The sequence below is a fragment of the Canis lupus genome, chromosome 37, assembly GCF_011100685.1.
Source record: "Canis lupus familiaris isolate Mischka breed German Shepherd chromosome 37, alternate assembly UU_Cfam_GSD_1.0, whole genome shotgun sequence".
Classification (NCBI taxonomy): domain Eukaryota; kingdom Metazoa; phylum Chordata; class Mammalia; order Carnivora; family Canidae; genus Canis; species Canis lupus.
The window spans coordinates 25,382,608-25,404,792 of NC_049258.1; the positions used below are offsets into that span (position 1 = coordinate 25,382,608).

Here is a 22,185-nt window from a genome sequence, read left to right on the forward strand (position 1 = left end):
ATTCCAGAACCAGCCGAAGGTTTCCAGTCAACCAGAAGAGCTGTGGGAATGTGTCCCCCCAGAAAGAAGAGGTGAAAGCCTGCAAAAGTGGGGAGGAGGAGGAGAACAATAGTTGAGTGCTTACTCCAAGTCCTATGTGGAGCTAGGCAGTGTCCATGTTTATCTCATGTAATCTTCATCACAACCCAAGAGGTAGATCTTAATGTAATGCCTATCGTCCAAATGAAGAAACAGCCTCTGAGAGATTAAGTAACTGCTCCAAGGTCACACAGTTGGTGACTTGAAGCCTGTGCATTTAACGGAATGTTTCCCAGGGACTGAGACCACATTATCTGCTGGGAGAGAATCAAAGGGACCAGCACAGGGCGGGTGAACTGCTAGGGGAACACTTGGGCTAGTGAGAATAATAAAGTCATAGTCAGCACTTATTGACTGTGTAAGTGTACCTGACCCTGTTTTTTGTTTTTGTTTTTTTTTTTCATTTTTTTCCCTGACCCTGTTTATAGCCTTATATGCATTCACCTGATATGAAATAGAACACAAATACACAACAGGTACATGAGGGACCAAGCTTGAGGCATTGGGAAAGACTTAGAAATATCTTCTGGCTACATTAAACAGACACAAAAGTCTCAGCTGCACTGTAGATATTCCTTCTTTTTTCTTTTAAAGATTTTATTTATTCACGAGAGACACAGAATGAGGCGGAGACACAGGCACAGGGAGAAGCAGCCTTCCTCCAGGGAGTCTCACGCGGGACTCAATCCCAGGACCCTAGGATCATGACCTGAGCTGAAGGCAGACGCTCAACCACTGAGTCACCCAGATGCCCCTAGATGTTCTTTCTGGATCTAGATTCCCCCGGAGTTTGTTCTGTCATGGATCTGGACTGAGTGGCGCCAGCACATAGTGTCCCAAGTGTGGGGTCGCAAGGCATAGCCTCTTCTGACCAGGCCGGGTCTGGGGCGTCTCACCTGGGCCTGTCTCCTGAACGCACTAGGTCCTTTCCAATATTTGGGGGAAGACTTTGTATATATTTTTTCAATTGGATTTTCTTTACTAGTTTCTGGCTTTTATTCTCAAAATATTTTTGCTAAACTTATTACTATCAGAAAACGAAAAAGACAAATGCTGTTCTATTTGCCACCCAGTGCTATACCACTGTGTCCTCGTCGAATTTCATTTCAGCACCCCTTTACTGTGAACCACTCTGCCAGGCGCCATGCAGGGAAGCACTGGCTGAAAGATGGTGGTGAAGCTTCTATCCTTGCGGAGCATAGTGTGGGAGACAGACAGGTAAATGGATAATTCTATTATAGGTGATCCGTGCTATGCCTGAGGTGTGAATAAAATTCTGTAGGAGCAGAGAGGAGTGACTAATTCTGCCTGGAGGTGTCACATAATGTTTTAATGGAGGAGAGGTCTTCATCATGGCCAGGTGGAGCTAGGGAGAAAAGATCCAGAGAGGAGTCATTTGTGAATAGAACGGTTAAGTGACAGCTAAGTTCTGAAACATGGACTGTGTGGATATAACCTGGCCTGGACAGACAATGGTGGGGTGGGGGCGTCCAAAGGGATTCGTGATTTATTGGAAAGGAGGATTAAGGCTTCTGTTGCTACCACTTAAAACAACTGAGTTGATAAGCAACCCACCTACTGTTTCTGTATACAGAAACCGTTCAGACGTCTACCATAGTTTTTCTGCTCTAAGTTCTGGTGTCAGAAAGATTTAAAGCATTGCTGTACACATTAGGGGAGGGGATATAAATTGGTATAGCCAATATGGAAGGCAGATTGGCACCATATATCAAAATTACAAATTTATCTTCAGATGCATTCACTCACACATGAAATAACTTACGAACAAGTATGTATCACATTGCTGTAATAGCAAAAGACTGCAAACAAATGTCCATCAAGAGGGGATTGGTTACATAAATTATGATATCTTTAAGATGAGATACTGTTCATTCTAAACAAACTAATAAAGTAGTTATTTATGTACTGTTTGGGATGACAGTCAAATGAAAAAAGCAAGGAGCAGAACCATTCATATATAATGAGAATGGAAAGAATTCAAGGCCTCTGTGGAGTGTTCCAATGAGTAAAGAACCCTGGACTTCCCTGCCTCCAGACTTGTTGCAGATATATGATGAGAAACTCTTTACTGTTTAAGCCAGCTGAGAAGGAGTGTTCTGTGACTTGTAGCCAAAAGCATCCAGACATGTAATTCTGAGGACCTGGAATAATGCAGAAGAGGGAGTTAAATCTGTGACTTGCAGGTGTTTTAACTTCATTTTCACTTCAGTGGGAACTCCCAAGTGCTTCCTCCCTCTGGGTATTCTGGACATCAGAGCAGCCAGTCATTCACGTGATAAAACTGTGGGTCTTTCTGTGGAGGGATGCGTTCTGGCAGGATTCAAACTACCTGGTTTCTTTTTTAATACAGCCTTATCAAAGCAAAAGAAAAGTTAAAAGCCTGGTGGAATCTAATTGCAGTCAAGGAGCAAGAGGGCAATGCACTGAACACTAGAATCAAACCTTATATCATGGGGTTTGAACAACCATTCTCTGCCTACAGGAGGACCCAGATAATCCAGTCTTGCTGTAGTGACCATAGAGGTGATAAGTCTAGATCAAGACGTGTGGTCTGAGAACTTGTCCATACAGCTGAAATCACCCTGTCAGTATCATTCAGACAATTTTAAGGATCACTATAACTCGCTTGTCCATTTTTTCAAGAAAAATATTTTCCCATGTATTCTGCTAGGTGATAGGGATACAATGGTGAGCAAAATTGAAATGGCCTTGCCTTTATTGACTTATAGTCTAGAGGAGGGGGTGACAATTAGTTCAATAATTATCAAATAGGTGTATAATGACAACTGAGCTGAGTATTACACAGGAAGGGTTCGTGGTAGACATGAGTGGTTATCTATTTTAGAGTGGGAGCAGGGAAGGCCTACCTGGGGAAGTGACATCTGAGCTAACATCTGAAGTATGAGTGGGAGTTAACTAGGTGATGTGGGAGAAGGGCATTCCAGGCAGAAGGAACAGTTCCTGCAAAGGCCCAGAGTATTGGGGTGGGGGGTTGGGGTGCAGAACACTCAAGAACTGGAAAAAGGTCAGTGTGGCTAGAGGGCAGAGAGTGACGGGTGTGTTGGTACGTGGGACTAGAGCCTGGCAAGACAAAGCCAAGAGACATATATAAGATCAGTGGAAAACTGTATGTGGCATAGTCTTAGTTGTTCCCCAATACTCATTTTCCCCCTATTTCTTTAGAATTTGAACTCCAGAGTTTTGGCTTGGTACGTGCCAATTAAAGACCACATCCCAGATTTCTTTGCATATAGATTTGCCCAGGTGACCACATCTGACTAATGGGTTGTGAGCAGAAGGGCAGGCTTCTATTTCCTCCTATTTTCTTCTCTCTGACTAGAGCATAGACATATGGTTGGGGCTGGAGGAGCTGTCCTAGACCATGAGATGGATGCCATATGCTGAGGACAGCAAAGCAACAAGATAGAGGGAAACTGCATCCCCATCACCATGGAGCAGCCATAGCCCTAGATCGTTAGACTATATGTGACAAAGTGATAAACTTCTCACGTTTAAACTACAGCTTTTCGGTCTTTATCATGGAAGTTATATTCTCAGTGACTGTTACCATCTGAATGTTTTCATCTTCCCAAAATTTGTGTATTGAAATCCTAACCTGTAATGGTGTTAGGAGGTAGGGCCTTTGGGAAGTGATTAGTAGGACATGAGAATAAAGCCCTCAGGAATGGGATTGGTGCCCTTACAAAAGAGATTCTAGTGAGCTCTCTTACCCTGTCCACCATGTGAAGACACAGTGAGAAGATTGTCACCTGTGAACAATGAAGTGGACTCTCACCAAACCAAATCTATCAGCATCTTGATCTTAGTTGGACTTCTCACCCTCCAGAACTGTGAGAAATAACGTTTGTTGTTTAAGCCATCCGTCTATGGTATTTCTGTTGTAGCAATCCAAATGGACTAAGACAGTGGTACACCATTGAAGTTCTAGATGATGGAATCAGATTTCCATTTTGAAATAATCACTCTGGCTGATGTGTGGAAGACAAAAGCAGTGAGAACATTCAGAAGCCATTGCAGCTCCTTAAGGAGGATGATGTCTTGGACCTGTGACCAGACCCCAGTAGAACAGCTTTTGCCTGGTATAGTGGAAAGACCATGGACTCTGGCCTCAAGGAGGGCTAAGTCCACTGAATCCACTACTCTAGCTACTATCATGAGCAAGTTACTTAGCTTCTCAGTCTCATCTGTAAGTTCATGTTAAGGTGGTTTTTAGAGGGTGTATGGTTAATTTTAAGTCAGCCTTCAGACTTGAACTGCAACATTGGCTCTTCTCTGGATCTCCAGCCAACAGGTGTACCCTGGAGACTTTGGACTTGCCAGCCTCCATAATCACTCTTTTCATAAGATAAACAAGCAGTTCCTTAAGATAAATCTCCCCATTTTTCCCTCCCTTCCTTCTCTCTCTATATGTATATCATATGTATATGCACATACATATACACACATACTAGGTATATATACACACATATGCTATTAGCTTTGTTTCTCTGGAGAACCCTAACACAGGGATAGATTTCTATGGATCTATAATATACAGAGCTAAGTACATGAATATGAAGGGTACAGTTAAGTGAATTTGCACAAGGTGTTCATAGGTCAATTTAAGAAAGCACCAGAAATTGGAAAGGGTTTTGCCTAACTCATTAGTGGGTGAGTATAAGCAGCCTGGGACAAGGGCTGAAATAATTGGGGCACTCTAGCCCATGTGAACTCTCAAGACTGGCCATCAGGGCTCTCTGCCAAGACAGGATCCCATATTGAGAAGAAATTGCTGGGGGGAGAATCAACATTGAGCAGAATAGGGACGATAAAAAGACAAGGCTCAGATGATAATGGGTAGGGGAGCAGAGCCAAGAAATCTTAGAAAGCATGCTGCCATATTCTTTATTACTACATGAAAATAATGAATACAGAAAAGGGAGCTCTGTGAAGTTAGAAGAGCTGTTCTGACCCACACTTCCCTAAAAGTTCAGGAAAATTAATCTCATATAGAAATAAGCAACAGAAAAGTATTGAGGTCAAGTCAATTATAGTTGTAAGAGAATAGGAAGCAGAACCACAATACTACCTACAGGCAAAGAAAGCATGCCAGAAAGACATGCCCACAGAACAGAGAAAACCTGTAACTGTAACTATTTAGAAAAGAGATAAAAGACATTAAAAATAATACAAGACATAAAAAGACAACATACGTCAAAGTTAGAGACATTCTGAAATGAGATGACTGAACTCAGAAGAGAATTGGAAATGAAAGAAAAGAAGGTAAGGCTACTCTGGAAAAATGTTTCAGTGAATTAACAGAGTAGATAGGACCAGAAGAGAAAAGAAGAATTGAAATGAAATTTTAAAAGATGAAAAGGAGAGACGCCTGGGGGGCTCAGTGGTTGGTTGAGCGTCTGCCTTCGGCTCAGGGTGTGACCCCGGGGTCCTGGGATCAAGTCCCACATCGGGCTCTCCTTGAGGAGCCTGCTTCTCCCTCTGCCTGTGTCACTGCCTCTCTGTGTCTCTCATGAATAAATAAAATCTTTTAAAAAAAAAAGATGAAAAGGATTCAAAGAAGGAAAATTACAAATATTGAAGATAGGCAAGTAAGACTCAATGCACAGTAAATAGAAATCTCTGAGGAGGAAAATCAAGGCAAGAACCGAAAGAGATAGGAGATAGGATGGGCATCCCTGTCTCCCAGCACAGTGAGGCCTTAGACCAACCCCCACAAGGAATGAGGCCTCATGCTAACAGCCACTTATTGAGCTTGGCTGTGGGTCTTCAAGTCTCTAAAGGACTGCAGTTCTCTCTGTAACCTCAGAAGAGACCCTAAATCAGAACCATCCAACTAAGCCACCCCCAAACTCCTGATCTCAGAGGCTGGGAAATAATAAATGCTTATCATTTTAAGCCACTAAGTATTAGAGTGATTTTTTTATGCAGCAATAGATAACTAATATAATAGCATTAGGGTAGCTTCCAGTATGGGGCTATTTCAGTATCTCTGCTAAGCCTAATAGATGTCTTGCCGTGAATATATGTTCATTTCTTGGGTATAATCCTAGGAGTGAAAATGCCAGTATCTTATTTAAAGGGGCAAGGGTAGATTTTTGTGGGGCTTAAAGGTTATATAATCTTGGAGCCCCTCTTAAGAAAAAAATGATAAAATTATGAGCATAATATTAGGCAGGAAAGTGAATATTTATTTAGAATGAGAAACAGGGGTACCAGGGTGACTTTGTCAGTTAAGCTTCTCCCTTCCACTCAGGTCATGACCCCAGGGTGCTGGGAACAAGTCCTGGGTTGGGCTCCCTGCTCAGCAGGGAATCTGCTTCTCCCTCTGCCCCTCTCTGCTGCTTGTGCATGCATGCTCTCTTTCTCAAATAAATAAATAAAATTTAAAAAAAGGAATGAGAAATGAAATCATAACCAATTATAAACTCTAAAAAGCTGACACAAATATCACAAAATCTGGAAAAATTAGCAATTTTTTAGAATATCCTATAGTACTTTTACACTACATTTCTTGGCTGGATACTCTGATCACATCTGTACATGACAACAATTTTATAATATCAGTGTCTAAGAAAAAATGGAAAGATAATTTAGTCTTTCCTCGGCATGGGTGATCAAAATAATTTTTGTAGCTTTAAAGAGTTTGCTTTGACTTCAAAACTCACTGATCTTGGGGGGATCCCTGGGTGGCTCAGCGGTTTAGCGCCTGCCTTTGGCCCAGGGCACAATCCTGGAGTCCCAGGATCGAGTCCCACATCAGGGTCCCGGCATGGAGCCTGCTTATCCCTCTGCCTGTCTCTCTCTCTCTCTCTCTCTCTCTCTCTATTATGAATAAATAAATAAATAAATCTTAAAAAAAAAACCTCACTGATATTGTCGTGTCAATCTTTGTGTTGTCTAATTAGGAAAAACTGCTACCAAGTTTCCTTTATATATGAGCTATGTGATTTCAGGGCATAATTAAATATATTCCTGACAAGAGAGAAGTTCCATTTTTGTGTCAATGAGAACTGAATTCTCTATTTACAGTTTTACACACCTGATGATTAGAAGAATCTTCCACAGACAAACTTTTGGCTCCCCACATTTCAAACATTGTTTGTCTTCCTTACTCATACACTGCTGGTACTAGGTATTATAGGACATGTCCATTTTGCATGTCTGATCACACATATGCATCTGTTGGTGTAGTGAATGGGCACCAGTCATCATTCTAGAAGACAATCTCATGCCAAAATGAGTTAATAATGAACTGTACATAAAAATGCCTGAAGATTCCACAACTATACCCCACTACATTGGTTGAATAGTGCTTCCCCACCAAAAGATCCTTGTCCTTGTCCAAACCTATACATGTGACATTACTTAGTAAAAGAGTCTCTGTGGATGTTAAGGCTCTTGTGATGAGATCATCCTGGATTTTGAATGGGCCCCCAATCCAGTATCAGGTGTCCTTTACAAGAGAAAGGTAGAGAGAGAGACTCAAGAGTCAGAGGAGAAGGTGGTACGAAGACAGAGGCAGAGATTAGAGTGAAGTGTCTACAAACCAAGGATTTCCAAGTATTGTCAGCAACTACTAGACGCTGGGAAAGAGGCAAGGAACGGATTCTCCTTTGGGGTCTCCAGAAGGAACCAAAGTGGGCAACATCTTGGATCCAGATTGTAAGAGAAATATGTATTGTTTTAAACCAGCAAGTCACAGGAAACTACTATAGCCCCTGAATCCAGATTAAATATCCCAATTTTAGCTTGATCCCAGAAACCACTGTAGAGTTTCAATACCTTCTGCATAAGGAGGGGACGTAACAGAGGGGACGTTGGAGTGGAGAGACAGTGGTCTTAACCAATTTGGGTTCAAATATCATTTTTTTCAGATTTTAGAAAAAGTATGTAACTCTGACTACATTATTGGGCCCCTCCCAGGGCTTTGGAAGGCTCTGGCCAATTTGGGTTCAAATATCATTTTTTTCAGATTTTAGAAAAAGTACGTAACTCTCTGACTACATTATTGGGCCCCTCCCAGGGCTTTGGAAGGCTCTGGCCAAGTGAGAATCCCTGAGACTTAACTGTTTAATAAAGTTTTACAAGAGAGCTACCTATGTATAGAAGGCAATGTAGTGTTACAAAGACAAGCACAAGAACCAGATGGCCTGGATTCAAATCCCAATTTTGTGTCTATCTAGCTGTTGACTTCAGACAAATTACCTGAACTTTCTGTTCCCCAGTTTCTCTGCCTATAAAACATGAATGATAAAAGCAATATAGACCTCATAGAGTTAGTGACCCAGTTAAGTCACGATACATATGAAGTGCATGATACATTTAGCACACATAGAGTAGTACATCCCCCCATGGTAAGAACTCAGTACATGTTATCCATTTTGTGACTTACTAGGTAAGGCATTGTATTAGGCACTTGGGTATCAAGGCAGATGAGAAATGGTACTTGCTTTCAAGAAGCTCACCACCTATAGAGGAAATAGATGTACAAAGTGATAATATAATACTTTATTTTTTTTTAATTTTTTAATTTTATTTATGATAGTCATACAGAGAGAGAGAGAGAGAGAGAGAGGCAGAGGGAGAAGCAGGCTCCATGCACCAGGAGCCTGACGTGGGATTCGATCCTGGGTCTCCAGGATCGCGCCCTGGGCCAAAGGCAGGTGCCAAACCGCTGAGCCACCCAGGGATCCCAATATAATACTTTAAATGCAACAAGATGGATGCTCACCAGACGTTCGAGAACACTGAGGAGGATCCTCAACCTAGCTTGGCAGGGGATAGGGGTCATTCAAGGAAGGCCTTCTGGAGAGGGTGACATCTGACTTGAGTCTCTCATTATGTTTGTATAACAGTATGATTTACTGAGCTATATTAATTTTTATAGTTTTCCTGAGTTTATTGATTCAAATATTTATAGAATGCCTCCTGTTTGCCAGGCACTGTTCTAGAGGTTAGGAATCCTGTAATGGACAAACCAATCAAAAAGCCCTGACCTTATTTATTTTGAAATGTATTTAACAAAATAAACTGGGTAGAGGAATAGGTATGTAATAAAGCAAATATAGTAAAAGGTTAATTATAGACTATAGATGGCAAGTATATGGATTTTTGCTCTACTCTTCTTTCATTTGTTCTGTATTATTAGAAAATTTTCACAAAAGAAATGTTGGTAAAACAAATATCTGCACAATCGAACATTAAACATCCATTAAAAGTATTTTAGCAGGGCAGTCCGAGTGGCTCAGCGGTTTAGCGCCTGCCTTCAGCCCAGGGCGTGATCCTGGAGACCTGGGATCGAATCCCACGTCGGTCGCCCTGCATGTAGCCTGCTTCTCCCTCTGCCTGTGTCTCTGCCTCTGTGTGTGTGTGTGTGTATGTGTGTGTTCTCATGAATAAATAAAATCTAAAAAAAAAAGTGTATTTTAGCAGAATATTTTAATAGAAAGATGAATATTCTCTATTATAAACAAAATATCCAAAACAGCAGTTATAATTTGATCCAGCTTTATTTTATGTGTATATGGAAGAATTAACACTAAGAACAGCACATGCAAAGGTCCTGGACAGAAGCTTTTTCTGGAGGGTTTGAGGAACTGCAAGGAGGCAGTGAGGACTAGAGAGGAGTAAGGGAGGTAAAAGGTAATAGATGAGGTTATAGAGGTCATGGGCAGGGGCAAGGTTAGTTAGGCTCTTTTGGTTGCCTATTTCTGCATAAGAAACCATCTGAAATTTGGTGGCTTAAAATAGCAACCATTTTTTAAATATCTCACAATTGTGGGTCAGGAATTTGGACAGAACTCAATGGGTGATTTTTCTGCTCCATGTGGCATCAATTGAGGTCACTCAGCAGTGTTCAGTTGGCAGATGTGTTGGCCTGTAGGGTCCAAAATGGTCTCACTGTCATGTCTGGTGCCCTGGTGGGGATGACTACAAGCTGGGCCCCTTTTCCTCTCCATGTAGTCTCCCCAACAGAGTGGTAGGATTTCCTACATAGTGGCTCAAAGTTCCAAGAGCAGGGGACACCTGGGCAGCTCAGTGGTTGAGCATCTGCCTTTGGCTCAGGGCGTGATCTCAGGGTTCTGGGATTGAGTCCCACATCAAACTCCCTATAGGGAGCCTGGTTCTCCCTCTCCCTGTGTCTCTGCCTCTCTTTCTATGTCTCTCATGAATGAATGAATAAAATCTTTAAAAAAAAAAGTTCCAAGAGCAAACGTTTCAAGAGAGGAAATAGCAGTTGCCAGTCTTTTAAAGACCAGGCCCCAGAAATGGGCACAGTGGCACTTCTGCCGTATTGTAGTGGTCAGAGTCATAATGGAGCCCGCCTAGAGTCAAGAAATCAGAGGTGGGCACTGATGCACCTCTCAATGGGAGGAGCGTCAAAGAATTTGTGGCCATCTTTAATCTACAACGTAGGCCCTTATAGGTCATAGTGAGGACTTTGGCCTTTGCTGTGAAAAGGCAAGGAGCCATTGGAGGGTTTGAAGGAGAGAAGTAACATGATCTAGTCCACATTTGACAGGACTAGTCTAGCTGTCATTTTGAAAATAAATTGTAGGATGGGACACTTGGATGGCTCAGGTTGTGATCCCAGGGTCCTGGGATCAAGTCCCACACTGGGCTCCCCATGGGGAGCCTGCTTCTCCCTCCACCTGTGTCTCTGCCTCTCTCATGTGTCTCTCATGAATAAATAAATAAATAATTTTTGGAAAGAATAAACTGTAGGGAGGGAAAAAATAGGAAGACCAGGTAGGAGTCTGTTGCAGTAAACGAAGCAAGAGAGGATGGTGGCTTGGGCCAAGGTGGAGACAGAAGGGTCATGAGATGTGGAATTCTGGATGTTTTGAAGACAGAACTATCAAGATTTGCTGATGGATTACAAATGGCTGTGAATAATAAGAAGAGTCCAGGATAACCCAAAACTTTTACCCTAAGCAAATAGTTGACTAGAACAGCTGTTATCAGAGATGGGGGTGACAGCAGGAGCAGTTTGGGGGGTGTATCAGGAGCTGGTTTTTGACACGTCAAGATGCTGTACGTCCAAGTGGGGATCTCATGTAGGCAGTGTGTGTGTGTGTGTGTGTGTGTGTGTGCCTTTTCCATGAAATGAGATTCTATAGGATGAGGATTTTGTCTATTCTGTTCACTGCCTGGCATGCAGTGCCACTTCATAAATATTTGCTTAATACATAAAGTTCATATATTACTGTGGGTTATTTCACATAATCTGACAGTATCACACGCTGATGAGGACTTGGAGCAGTAGGAACTTACATACATCGCTGGTAAGGGCTGTGAATTGGTCAACTACTCAAGGGAATAATTTAGCAAAGTTGAAAATGTGTGTGCCCAATACCCCAACAATTTCACTACTGGGTATATTCCTAGGGAAACGTTATATATAAAATAACAACATTGTTTGTAATCATAAACAGTTGAGAACAAACTAAGTATCAGTCATCAGGAGAACAAATAAATTTACTCACACAGTGAAGTGTTATGTAGTAGCAAAGACCAACATCAACAAGGATAAATCTGGGATCCCTGGGTGGCGCAGCGGTTTAGCGCCTGCCTTTGGCCCAGGGCGCGATCCTGGAGACCCGGGATCGAATCCCACGTCGGGCTCCCGGTGCGTGGAGCCTGCTTCTCCCTCTGCCTGTGTCTCTGCCTCTCTCTCTCTCTCTGTGTGACTATCATAAATAAATTTTAAAAAACTGTTAAAAAAAAAAAAGAAAAAAACAAGGATAAATCTTACAAACTTAAAGTAAAGCAAAAAAACAAATTTCAGATTAATATAGTATGGTTTCACTTATATACAGCTAAAATATGGACAACTGCCCCTCAAAGGATAGACAGAAAAATACATAGATATACAGATAGTATAGGTTTTGAAGATGCCTCCATGTTCTCCCTTCTCCATGTTAATCCCATGATTATGCTACATTACATGGCACAGGGGATTGTTGCAGATGTAAGTGAAGTTACTAATCAGGTGACCTTAAAATAGCCTATCTGGGTGAGCCTAACTAACCTAGTCATATGAACCCTTTAGAAGCAGGAAAGTTTTTCCAGCTGGAAATAAGAGACATTCCAAGTGTGATAAAGATTCGATGCACAATTACGGACTTGGGGGCAGCCTCCAGCTAATAGCCTGCAAGTAAATGAGAACTTCAATTCCATAACTGCCAAGAACTGCCAACAAACTAAATGACCCTAGAAGCCTACACTTGCCCAGAGCCTCCAGATAAGGAAACCACCCTTGATTGGCCTTGTAAAGTTCTAAGTAGAGAACCAAGCCAGGCCTGCCTGGACTTCTGTCCTACAGAAGCAAGCTAATGAATAGATGTCTTAAGCCTTTAAATGTGTAAGTTTGTGGTAATTGTTATGTAAGCAATAACACACACACACACACACACACACACACACACACACACACTTGTTTAATCAGGCTCTACATATGTAGTAAGAGAATAAAGAAATATATGGAAAGGACAAACACCAAATTCAGAGTGGGTGGTTGGTGGTAGGGTAGGGTTGGTGGCTGTTGGAGAGGAGAAGATAAGGAGATTAAACTGTACAGGCAATATTTTATTTGAACTAGGAGGTGGATATGTTATTTTTTATACTTTGCTTTTCATCTATTTTATAACCATTTTAAAGATTCCTGACCTTCAGTCATACTCTAGAAAGAGTAGAGATGAAAGACTCTGAGATGCCCTTTGGGCTTGGACAATGAGTCTCCCCAAAGGACTGTGCCAGACACCTTCTGCTTTCTAGAAATATCTTGTAACCTTTGGGAGAAGGATGGAGTCTCCATAACAACTAAGATTGAATTTCCCTCCACCCAATAAGAGTATGCTAGAAGATGGATTTAATTTAACCAAAAGAAAAAAAAATTTCTACACACTCAAATTTATGTTGAATGAATGAATGAATGAATGAAAAGATGAATTATAAATGGATGCCCAAGTCCCATAGAATCCCCATCAAGACTGTATTTAGGGGCACTGGGTGGCTCAGTTGGTTAAGCATCTGCCTTCAGCTCAGGTCATGATCTCAGGGTTCTGGGATAGAGCCTCACATGGCGCTCCCTGCTCAGTGGGGAGTCTGCTACTCCCTCTCCCTTTGCCCTTCCCCCCCGCTGCTCATTCTCTTTCTCAAATAAATAAAATCTTTAAAAACAATAGAATATTGTGTATCAGACCAGAGTGGAATAGGAGAATATTGTCCCATTGAAGAATAATCCACAAGTCATCTGAAAGTAAATAACCTTGGAGTTAAAAAAAAAAAAGATGTGAGCCATATGATAACTGAAAATTTTGATTTGGTTTGACTGGCGCCCCAACCCCTCCTCTGAGAGCTCCCCAGAGGCAGGTCAGAGAAAGAGTTCTGCAGTCCTGGACAGAATCCTGGGGCAGGAATGCCTGGGTGGCTCATCAGTTGAATGTCTGCCTTTGGCTCAGGTCATGATCCCGGGGTCCTGGGATCGAGTCCCTCATTGGGTTCCCTGCAAAGAGCCTGCTTCTCCCTCTGCCTGTGTCTGTGCCTCTCTCTCTCTCTGTGTCTCTCATGAATAAATAAATAAAATCTTTAAGAAAAAAGAAAAAGAATCCTGAGGCAGTTTAAAGCTCAAAGCCACCCCTACCCCGGCCCCCCAGAGACTCTGTGCTAATGGCCCTGATGATAACAAATGATTCTGTGTGGCCACAGCCACCTCTTACACTGACTGGAGGCAAACTTGATTCAGAAGCATGATGGAGGGTGAAGCATCACATTTCTTATCTGAGCAGAAAGCTGATACCTAAGGAATGCAACCTGGGAGCGGTCCAGAAAGAAGATTTGATGGTTGTACAGGCTGTAGGGAAATGGCTTTCCTGTCCCAAGGAAAGAGGAAGGGCCACTGGGACGTGATGAAGAACTCCAATCACAATCACCACTGAGGTTTGGACGGGGAGGTCCGAGGAATGTAGTAGGAGATAGGCCTTGGGGTCAGACTCCAGGCTGGGTCTCTTCCAGAGTCAGTCCTTCACTGACTACTGGATGTCAGAGGCTACTCTCCTCAGCCATTAAGACCAAATGTGTACTTCTTTGAAGTTACCAACAAATTTCCAGAAGGAAGTTCATTAGTCAGGATGTTTTCTGCTGGCAAATACTAGATTTGCAACTCAAATTACCTTGAAATTAGGAAAGTGGGACACCTGGGTGTCTCAGCAGTTGAGCATCTGCCTTCCGCTCAGGGCATGACCCCGGGATCCAGGATCGAGTCCCACATCCAGCTCCCTGCGGGGAGCCTGCTTCTCCTCCCTCTGCCTGTGTCTCTGCCTCTCTGTGTCTCTCGCATGAATAAATAAAATCTTAAAAAAAAAAAAAAAGAAATTAGGAAAGAAGTGGGGAGGAGGGGCATTTACTGGATTACATGCCTGTATCAGGCCCAGCTGGATCCAGCAGCTAGAACCATACCAGGAATGTCTCCCTCTATCCGCTGACTCTTTCCCTGTGATTTCATTCAGATGACCTCTCTCCATGTGGAGGCCAACATCTTAAGGCTTTCATCACACCAGTTTAGCAACCTTAGAGGGGAAAAAGGCACCTCATTCCCAGTAGTTCTAGAAAAACTGCAAGAATTGAGTCTCATTGGACTGGCTTGGGTCACCAGCCCATCCCTCATCCACTGTGACCAGGACAGCAGCTGGTCAGGTCTGTGTTGAATTTAGGCAGGTAAAAACCACATGGATTGGGAGTATGGAAGAAGGGGTTTCCCAAAGGTAAACAAGGGTGTTATTATTATTATTACTATTACTATTATTATTTTACCAGAGAATGCATGGCCAGCAGCAACCATAGTGGAGCAAAACAGAAAGAACAGGTGGGACCTAGTCATCTCCCAGAATTTTCTTCTATCTCTTAATAATTTCTGATAGTGATGCCACCTTAAGTTCACCTGAAGAAATTAGGATTCCATAGGTCTGACATAGACCTATGGAAATTGTATTTTTACAAAGTTCCCCCTGGTGGTTCTGCTGAGCAGAGTAGTTTAGGAATAGCTAATTAATTAATCTAGGGGACAACCTTCTTACTCTGCTCCCCACTCGAAATCAAAAGTGAATATATGTGGGGCTCTAGCTTATAACATTAGAATTGCCTTTTTAAGGGCGCCCCAGGGGCTCAGTGGTTGAGCATCTGCCTTCAGCTCAGGTCGTGACCCGGGGGTCCTGAGATTGAGTCCCACATCTGGCTCCCCACAGGGAGCCTGCTTCTCCCTCTGCCTGTGTCTTTGCCTCTGTTTCTCACGAATAAATAAATCTTTTTTAAAAATTGCCTTTTTACTCAGAGGAGGTAAAAATAAAGGATTATCCTTATATTTTGAGATCAGGGAAAAGAAAGTGTAAATTAACGAACCTGTTTCGAAGCCCATCCCCCACCTGCCCCTAATCCTAGACAAATGGGAGATAAACAGAAGTGGCTCCTAAGATGTTGGGCCAGTTAGCAGGCCCACTGGGGCTCCTCATGCATGCAGTAACTCATTAACTCTCCTGCTCCGAGGGCAGTAATCTGTCATTGCGATCAGAGAGTTGCTGAGGCCGGGCTCTGTCTCAAAAGGCGGTGATCGTCACCCCAGCTTGGGGTGAGACAGGGAAGGCCATGACTGGAGAGGACCCAACACGAGGGAGAGGTACTGGACCTTAGGTAACTTGATTTTAACTCCCTGCCAGTAGTTGCTTACCCTTGAGAATTCAGGACAAGCTGGAGATGGATTAGCAACAACGGTAGAAGGTGCAGGGGGATGGGCAGGATTAGCCAAATCGTCCAATCCTGTCCTCCAGAGCCGATCAGAAGACACTGGTCAATTTACTACTATTATTGCTCATGTCTCCATCATCTCTGTTGTGTGTTCTTTGAAGGCTGAAGCTCTGCCTCACATTTGGTCCTGGTCCCAGCACCTAGCCCAGTACCTCATAGGCTGCAATTTCTGAAGCAGTATTTTCTAATATGGGTTTTATAACTCTGCAGAACACTTTCTCAAAGCCCTTGAAAACTGGAACTGACGCTACATAGAGTCTCTGGAGCTTCGAAGAGACAGCAGGGTACAGCCAGAGAATGCCCCCGGAAAACAAAGTCAGATATGGGGCCAGGATGGTGCCCGGCACATAGCAGGTACACAGAGGTTCACAAAATTAATGAGGCCCCCACTGGACCAGAGAAGAGGACCAGCACCTGGTATGGTGTCAGGTCTTGGTCACCTCAGGAGTCAAACCAACCCCCCAGGGATGGTCTGAGTAGGAGTAACTGCCAGGACAATAGCCAAAAAGAAAGGACGGCTATAAATTTAGGTCTCAACCAAACCAAAAGAAATGATGGTTGTGTCCAGGCTTTACTGAAGAGTGTGCTGATGAGAAAACAAGACAAAACAAAACACATGGTAAGGGTACAGGTCAAACCTCTCCTGCTCCGTAAAAATAATGGTGACAATGTAATTTGTAATAACCTGCATTTTATGAAAACCAAGCACCATGCCCATGTCCTATACGAGCATTGGGAGATTCAGAAAAATCTCACAATGACCCTGTGGTGGTCTACTTTTATAGACTTAAGGAGAATTAAGAAGATGTCCCCTATCTCCCAGCTTGTAAGTGGTGGGGCTGTTTTTGAACCTAGATCTGCATGACTCTAGACCCCACATAGGACCCCCTACACTGTCTGTCTCTTTTAAGGGGACAAATATATTCTGTGCTATTTATGAATGAGTCAGATCTCTTCTTGGCTCTTCCCTCTGTTAGCAAAGGAATCTGGCCAGTGAGTCCCTTATTCAAGCCCCAAAGGAGGCCTGGACCCCAAGGGCTCTGACTCTCAAGAGACAGCTCCTAGAACGCCAGGGCCCCTGAATGATTCCTGTATTTTGAGATAAGAAAGGCTCTCATGGTCATGACTAGAGTCTATGGACCAAGTGCTAAGCAGGGTTTCTTGGGGCAGAGAAAGCCCAACTTGGGGCAGAGAGACAAAGGCTGTGTGTGGATCCAGGGAACATCTGCGCTTGAGTTCTCTAAGCCCTTTTCCCCCCAAGAGTCTTCAAGAGCAGGGTTTTAAGACCTCACTGGGGCTAGGCCAGGGTGGAGGGAACTCCCTACCTCAGGGCACAGGAGTCTGTGCTCACAGAGTGGAACTGAGACATAGAAGGACAGGGAAAGGGACAGGGAATGAGATGAAGACCCAGTTAGAGCAGCAGCTTCCCTGCAGCCACCTGCCTGGTTGAGATGGAAACACTGATTCCAGCTCCTGCCCCCAGACAGGCTAAGAATATCCCAGAAAAGCAACAGCCACCACCCCCGCCCTTCTTGATCTGCTCCTACATCTGGAGTGCTATGCTGGGTGCCAGCAGGGGCAGGGAAGAGACAGAGTGGGGGCTGATGCTTGGGGTGGGTACAGAAAGGGAGGAGGGGAAAGAGGGCTAGGTGGAGGCAGGACAAGGTGACTCAGAAATACAGCTACTAGAGGAAGCTGGAAGGATGGGGCAGAGAGTGCTGTGCTCAGGAGGTGAAGTCAGGAGCTGGGGAGCTGGGGAGAGAAGATCCAGGGGTGAGGATGAGAAGGGCTGGCCTTGGTAACCTGAAAAGGAGACAAGGCTTTATGAAGGAAGGAATCCGAGCCCATGGCAAGGAAAAGGAGCCCCCAGCACATCATCATCCTCCTCTGACCCCTAATCCCGGGCCTCTGGCATGTGAGCATCAGTCCCTTCTCTCCCTGCCCCAGGACACTTCCTCATCCGTGCTTTCCAACCCCATTCTCTGCTCCTACTAAAGAATAAACCCCTCTTTGGCCTCCTCCGTTCAGTCCTTCTAGCAACGGGCCTGTGGGAGTGAGAAGGATGTGAGAGTGTGGGGTCTTCCTCTTGATAACTGGCAGCACCTAACCTTTGTCAGGTTCACCTCTTCTCTCTGCCCATCCCCTTTGCCCACCCCCTACTGTTGCCTGGGGAAGGCTTCTCCTTCCACTGCCTCTTGGGGCCTTACTCCCTTCCACCCTAGCTTTCCTGGGCCAAGGTCTTCGGGAGAGGGAAGGACACGGCTGGGTGAGTACATAGCCTCTACCTTTGCACACCTCAGGAGCTGAGACCCCGGGGAGGGGATACTGGACCAGTGACGGGGTTGGGGGCAGCAAAATCCAGGCTGTCAGATCCCCAGGCTGAGTCTCCTCCCCTCTAGCTGTTCTAAGAACCTTCCTTGTCATCAGCCTCTGTAGGGGCCCCTTAGAGACATAGGACAGACACAGTGACCTTAAGTTCTGGGGCCTCCGGCCTTCATGTTTACTGGGGAGTCCCTGAATCACCCTGGCATCCTGGCCTTTGTCATTTCAGAACTTTTCAGGGGCCCCACTAAAGCCTGGGACACCTTGGGAGATTTACATTACTGTGAGCCTGAGCACCCTCCCCTTAGTCTCCTGGGCTGAACTGCAGAAGTGCCCGCCTCTCAGATGCTGTGCGCGCGCAAAGACTGAGCCCATTGGGCAGAAACACCGTACAGAGAAGCAGACAGGGCTGGAGCTGGGAAATGAAACCGACTTACAGGATGGGTTTTATTTAGAGTCAGAATTGTAGAATTGGAATCGGCTCTAGGAATCGTTTTTTAAGTCCAGTCCTCAAGATGGTATCTGATTTCTTTAATATTCATTTTGTCCAATAATAAGTAAAATATATGGAATCCCTGCATTTTAATATGAAGAGAAGGAGGCCCAGAGAGTTCAAAGGACTGGAACTCTACCTCTTGCTTCCTAGACTATGGCCTCTCCGACAAGGAGATAAAAACAGCCAAGGGGCTGAAGAGTCTGAGGAGCACTGCCCGGAGATATTCCCTTAGAGATGGGGCTCATCTTCCCAGAGCGGGTCAGTGAAGGGCTCATGTCTTCGGTGAAATTGGTGGTGATCCTCATCAGTAAGGCTGTGCTCCTCCACAGGCTAATAACTTGGTCTGCGCTTTCCAATTCTTGGTCTAGGCCCGAAGTTCTTGCCTTTAAAGAGCCTTCAGGAATAACCATTTATCTGGACAGGGCGGTGTTCTAGGTAACCTATGAAGTGATGGAGACAGATAAGGAGCCTGGTGCGGGGTCAGGAGGTGGGGGAGTGGGTTCTCATACAGCCAGTACTGTCCCGGAGGAGCTCGCACATCCATGAGAAATGGACAGACGAGAAGTGACCTACAAATACTACTACAGATAAATGAATCAATCATAGAATATAGGGATCCCTGGGTGGCGCAGCGGTTTGGTGCCTGCCTTTGGCCCAGGGCGCGATCCTGGAGACCCGGGATCGAGTCCCGCGTCGGGCTCCCTGCATGGAGCCTGCTTCTCCCTCTGCCTGTGTCTCTGCCTCTCTCTCTCTCTCTGTGACTATCATAAATTAAAAAAATAAAATAAAAAAAAATCATAGAATATAGACCCTACACACAGCCCAACTAGAAGCAAGACATAAGCTCCCTCTCTCCTCCATTAACTTTTTTTTTTTTTTTTTTTTAATAACAGAAATGCTGTTGTGACACCTGGGTGGCTCAGTGGTTGAGCATCTGCCTTCAGCTCAGGGCATGGTCCCAGAGTCCTGGGATCAAGTCCTGCATCAGGCCTCCCACGGACAGCCTGCTTCTCCTTCTGCTTTGTGTCTCTGCCTCTGTGTGTCTCTTATGAATGAATAAATAAAAAACAGAAATGCTGGGTTTTCTTTTTTTAATGGATCTGTTTTGTCTGCTTCCTTTGAAAATTCCATCCATGTTCATTTTGCACATCTTTGACTCAGGAGTCAGAGCCCGGCCCTGAAACAAGTTGTTATGTAGCAGCGGTGTTGGGGAAAGAGGTGGGAAAGACTGATATCAGCAAGAGCACTAGATCCCTTGCAGTCAGTCCAAAAAGGCTTCTCGGAGGAGGTGGATTTTCAAGAGTTTGACAGAGGCGGCAAGGTAGTGGTTTGAGAAAGAGTGCTGGCCCAGTGGTAGGAGCTCAGTGATTCAAGAGGGATAACCAAAGTACGAGGTGGAAAGGGTGAGCCTGAGAAAGAGGGTCTGAGGCGGGCCAAGGTGAAGAACGAGAAGGGGAGTAAGACCTTTTAAGGTACCCATTTTGGGGACCCTGAAGCAAGGAAGAGGATTCTGGATTCTGACCCAGAGGATACCACGAGCCACAACTGAGCCTGGAGTGGGGGTACCTTGGTGGTGACATCTGTGGGTGCTGCACAGATAGATCATTCTGCATGACACCAGTAATAGGCCTTACGTCAATGAGGGACTCCCTGGAGTAGAGCTGGGAGGACCCACGTGCCTATTCAAATCCACGTGTTTCTGCTAGGGCAACTCGTCTCTGTGGGGCCTGTCCTTAACTACTGGAAGCCTACGGTTCCTTGGGTGTCAGATAAAGGCTGACTCAGAAGACCTTGTAGGAGGAAGTGGGACCAATTACAGGAGCTGAATAGAGGGAACATTTGTGGGTTGTTTTTTTTTTTTTTTTTTTTTTCAACTAGGGGGAGAAGGAGAGGTGGGATAGGTCAGCTTGGGCTGCAGGGGAATACTGATCAGATCTCAGGGAACAGGAGAGACCCTGCTGAGCGCATATTGGGTGCTGAGTCAGGAATGGGGGACAAGTCTGCACATGTAGCGTGGTAAAGAGAGAGGGAATCAAGACAACCAGACCACAGGCCTCCGGGAGGGTGTGAGTGAGCAGAGGCTGTGAGAGCGCTGAGAAAAGCTGGTGCCTCTGGTGGCTGAAGCTGCAGCCTAAGGGGATTCTGGAACAGCGAGAGTGTAAGGAACCACACCCACACCTATGCTTGCACACAGACCGACAGGCAGCAATCCTCCGAAGTCATTCTGGTGGTCTGTGAGGAACATGGAGGTGACAATTCTGTGGGTTTGGCTGAATTCATAGCAGAGGCTTTTCTCCCCATCATACCCACCTCCAAGGCCCACTTATGAAGCTTGGAAGACTTCTGTGTTGGGGAGCTACAGGGAGCAGGGCTGGAGGAGGGTGGACACTGTCCTATAAGGCAGATAGAATAGTCCCAGAAGCAGCTGGGCTCAGGGCCTGCAGGTAAGGCCCAGAGCACAGAGGCCTTGTGGGTGCTGAGGAGGGAACAGAGGAACGGGCAGGCCCTAGCCTAATAGCTTGCAGCTGGGAGTGGGGGCAGCTGGGATCGGAATGGCAGGAAGAATTTAACAATGAAAACCCACCTTGACTGGGACCCAGGCCTGGGTTGGAGGCTGAGCCAACCCTCTTGGGCCTCCCTCCGCACAGATCAACGAGCCTGAGGAGACCAACCCATTCAATTTCCAGCGCTTCCCCGGGAGCCAATCATTCGTCACTTACCCTGAGTGTGGGACCAGGGTGTGTTGGCGGGGAAGAAGAGCACAAGAGGAGCCACCCAAGGACCCGAGCCTAGGGCCTCTCCCCGCAGCTTCAGCTGCAGAGAATCAGGCCTGCGGCAACGGCAGAGCCAGGCATATATCTGAGGGTCTTGCGGCCCCCAGAGCAAAGGCCCCCAAGGAGGGGGTTTGTGACCTGCAGGAAGGTCCGGCCCGCCAGCACCCCATCCCAGGTAGAGCAAGGATACACCTGCGGCACTCCCCCACCCACAAGCACCATGCGGGAGGCCGCACGGGATGAAGGGAGGAGAGGAGAGCTGAGCTAATCGACCTGTGACCAGACGGGAGAAGCCAGAGCAGCTGGGCCCAGCAGGTGCTGGGGCGCCCCGGTGAAGGCACTCGCTGCCCCACGGCCCTCAACACATAATGAAAAGGGGGGGAGGCTGTTCCCACGGCTCCTCTGCTTCTCTCGCGATCCAGGACATCAAAACAAGCCGACCCAGGGCCTTAGGACTTGGGGGGTGACGGTGAGAAGGAGGGGCCCAGCCAGACCCCTCTCCCCAGCGCTGACCCTGAGGAGGCCCTTCGAGCCAGGGCCACCTCCTCCTCCTTTCCCCTTTCTGGTGAGGGCAGAGGACCAGAGACCGAGGGTGGGGGTGGGGGCGGGACTCGAGATCGGAGTGCGAGCTCCTATTGGCCAGGGGAGCTGCCAGTCGGGAGCGCAGCTCGG

General features: G+C 45.5%; 1 long non-coding RNA gene across 1 annotated transcript in view; it reads left to right on the plus strand.

The window, feature by feature from the left end:
* The window catches only part of LOC111094349, a 36,890-nt gene extending 17,202 nt beyond the window's left edge, over positions 1-19,688 (plus strand). Inside the window, exons 2-4 of the long non-coding RNA XR_005385408.1 lie at positions 16,132-16,275; positions 18,890-18,997; positions 19,633-19,688. This is a non-coding gene — a long non-coding RNA (uncharacterized LOC111094349). The remainder of the gene's footprint in view (positions 1-16,131; positions 16,276-18,889; positions 18,998-19,632) is intronic.
* The last annotated feature ends 2,497 nt before the right edge of the window (positions 19,689-22,185 follow it).